This window comes from Elaeis guineensis, chromosome 2, assembly GCF_000442705.2.
Source record: "Elaeis guineensis isolate ETL-2024a chromosome 2, EG11, whole genome shotgun sequence".
In the NCBI taxonomy this organism is placed as follows: domain Eukaryota; kingdom Viridiplantae; phylum Streptophyta; class Magnoliopsida; order Arecales; family Arecaceae; genus Elaeis; species Elaeis guineensis.
This window is the reverse complement of record NC_025994.2, coordinates 68,115,621-68,119,495: the sequence shown is the minus strand read 5'-3', so window position 1 is coordinate 68,119,495 and position 3,875 is coordinate 68,115,621.

The window sequence follows — 3,875 nt, the reverse complement described above, 5'->3', positions numbered from 1 at the left end:
ACTTTGAACAGATCCAAGGCACACTTGCCTTATGGTATGGCCCTTACTAGAGTATTTAGGAGGTTTGGAGTTAGCTGTGAGGGGGAGACACCTACCAAACTCTCACATGTGGACACTTTCAACCAACACAGCCTGCACCGAATGGGAATTACAAAGACTGTTGGTGGTTGGATCAAGGGCTCTGAAGAAAGAGCTGAGGAGAGAGCTGAGGAAAGAGCTGAAGACAGAACTGAAGGCAGAGTAGAAGAAGAAGGTCCATCTTCTCCTGTACATGACTTCAGGGAAGCATCACCGGATACCCAGTTCATTCCTGATACTGAGGCTGGCCCTTCTGAGTTTACTAGGATGCCCACACCAGTGTATCAGCCAGAGAGCAGAGCACCTCATTCAGAGTTCAGACTGGCTGACGATCAGATCGAGCATATATCTCAGCGTGTGGCTTCTTTGCTGTCTAGCCAGTGGAGTAGTACTTCTTTTGCACCTGGAGCTATCTCTTCTGATCAGACCATTACTCCCCACATCTCCTCTATGTTTCAGATGATTTCAGATCAGTCCATCAGGATACAGCAGCTTGAGGACACAGTCTGGAGACTGACTGGCAGAGTTCTTGACTTGCAGGGGCAAGTCCTTGCATTGGCCCATCCCCAGCCACAGGAGTCTACCATTGAGGTCACAGACCTCACTGCAGAGGCTGGCAGGCTCAGAGGAGCACTAGAAGGTGGATATGAATTACTGAGGAAAGAAATCCGAGGATCGAGTGAGCATGCTACCACCCAGTTCACTGCTCTACTTCAATCTGTTTCCAGAGCACTGAATGTACTTGATTCTATCAGACTCATGGTATCAGCCCTAGCATCTCAGCGTTCTCAGCCACCCAGTTCATCTCGTTCTCCTGCTCGTGCCAGAGGCAGACGGGGTAGAGGACGCACTTCTGATCCATCATCTCCTCACCCTATATCTGATGACTCCGATCATTGACTTATCTTGATCTTTACTAGATCCTAGGTGTTAGTGTCTTGTTCTAGGATCTATACCTTGGGGCCATGTATTGACATTTAGCTAGTTGAATTTTATGTATTGAAACAATTATGATATTAATGGAATCATCTTTTACCTATATTTCTACCTCTTTGTAATGATATCGATCATATTTTGGTTATATATTTTCTTCTTGTGAAATATTGTCTTCTCCTTGTTGTTGTTTGCTGTTGATAATTGCTATATTAAGGGGGAGCAAACATCTGTGAAAAAAACTCTAAAGGAGAAGAAATTAAAGAATATTTCAGAAAAAGGAAGAGTTAACTATGTTTGATGATGTCAAAAAGGGAGAGAAATTAAACAAAAACAAAAATTAAAATTAAAAAAAGCAAAACCCTAAATTATGAGAAAAAGGGGGAGAAATTAAAGAAAAACAAAGATTGAAAGATTAAACCAAACTGGAGAAATTAAACAAAAACAAGAATTGAAAGATTAAACCAAACTTGAGAAATTAAACAAAAATTGGAAGATTAAAAAAAAAAATTAAATATATTGGGAAACAAATATTGGAGAAATTAAACAAAACTTTGAGAAATTTGGTATCGAAATTTGGTATCAGACAGAACTTAAACAAAAAGCCATCCATCAAAAGCAAAATCATAAGTACAATGCAAATAAGTATTTTTTTATATGCTCTAATATATTTCAAAATTCAAACTTGCTCTGATACATTTTTTGAAATTTTATTTACCTTGATACAACTTAAGAAATTTGATTTACTCTGATACACCCTAAAATTTCTTTTAACTTGCTCTGATACATGATAAAATTTGATCTGATACAGTGTGAAAGTTTCTCTGATATATTATAACATTTGCTCTGATACAGTGTAAAATTTTCTCTGACATTTGCTCTAATACAGTGTGAAATTTTCTCTGATATATTATAAAATTTTTTTGCTCTGATACATTGTAAAATCTTTTCTGATATCATTGTAAAAATTATTTTTCTTGCTCTGATACATTGCAAAAGTTATTTATCTTCTCTTGCTCTGATATATCTTAAACTCAAAATGATCTAATACCCTTTTCAAATCTTTAAGAAAATGGACAAACTATTTTTGCATTTATATTACATGCCAAAAGAATCATATTTTTTTTCAAGCATATACACCTATAATGGATTCTTTTGAAATTAATGCATTAACATAAATATTTTTATTCAAATATTTTGTCATCATCAAAAAGGGGGAGATTGTTGCTCCTAGATTGATTTTGATGATTACAAAGCAGATTGAAGGGATACAAATAATTTTAAAATGAAAAAGTCCTTATGCTCTTCAAAGGCAAAATCGTAATTTTACTAAAATTCTGATTTGATAGTATCATTTGATAGAACAAATGATTTGTAAACTATTGGTGAAAATTTTATTGTATTTGGACTTATATTTTTGAAGTTATGAAGGTTTGAAGTGCATGAGTCGACTCATGAGTCAACTCATGGCACTGTGAGCTGATTGGCACGCAAAAAATTTCCATGGCACGCTGGATTTTTGACTTGGCATGACCTGTGAGTCGACTCATGAGTCGACCCACAAGGCATGAGTCGACTCTGAGTCGACTCATGAGTCGACCTCTGCTGATTTGAGCCGAAAAATCCAGAAATCAGACCTTCTGGTCTGTGCAACAGAAGTCGACTCATGAGTCGACTCCTGATGCATGAGTCGACTCATGAGTCGACCCCTGCGACGGAAAATATCAGCAACGGCTATTTTTTTTGCTCGTTTTAATTGCCATTTATGCTTCCTAAAATTGCTCTAACGGCTCTTTATCTACCTAAATTATTTTCTCTTGCTTCTAATGCTACAAAATGCTTGAAATGGTGAAAGAAATTGCAGTTTAAATAGCAGATCAAATTGGAGAGAAAAAGAAGAAGATCAATCGGCAGATCAAAGAGAGAAGAACAGAAGAGAGGATCCGAAATTTGCAAGAAAAAGCCTGAGATCAACGAAAAATCCAAAAAGAAAAAGAGAGAGGATCCACAATATACCAGAGAGAGTGTGAAAGAGAAAAGCAAGAGCTTTCAAGGAGAGAATCCTTCACGCCTAGTGTTTCAACCTTGATCTAGAGATCGTTCAAAGCTTTCAAGAGATCTTCAATCAACAATCAACCTCTTCTCAAGCATTCAAGCGTTCATCCACTTTGAAAAAATTCGAAAAAGGGGTTCTTCATTTGAGTAAAGCTTTTATTGTTATATTCGCTCATTTAAGGAGCTGTTATTGTATTAATCTGTGCTCAAAATTTTCTAACTCTTTGTGAGTTTTTGTTCTTGTTTTTGGAGGATTTTCAAAACAAGGAAAGGTTGATCCGAACCTGAAATCGGAGTGTTTTGGGTTTACTTGTACCCGAGAAACAAGTGATCTAGCTTGGGATAGCTAGTGTCGGAGTTTCCGACGTTTTGTATTCGGATTGAATACAAAGGATAGTGGATTGAAATTCCCAAGTAGGATCTTGGGGAGTGGATGTAGGTGCAAGGTTAGCACCGAACCACTATAAATCTTTGTGTTTGTGGTGTGCTTTATCGCTTTATCTTATTTCTTTATTATATCCTTGCAATACTGCTTTAGGTAATTAATATTGATTTAAAGTCTTAGTTTTGTTCTTCATAAGTAATCTGTTGGGCTTAAAATTTTTTAGAAACCCAATTCACCCCCCCCCCTCTTGGGTTGCATAGCTGGGCAACAAATACCGAGATAGAACCTAATCTTTATAGACCTCACCGACCTCATGCTGGATGGAAAACTTTGTTAGCAGATGGTAGGTCGACACCATAGCCTTCGAGGCATTCAGCCTTGGCCACCCCAAGATGGCGTTATACATCGAGGGTGCTTTGACGAC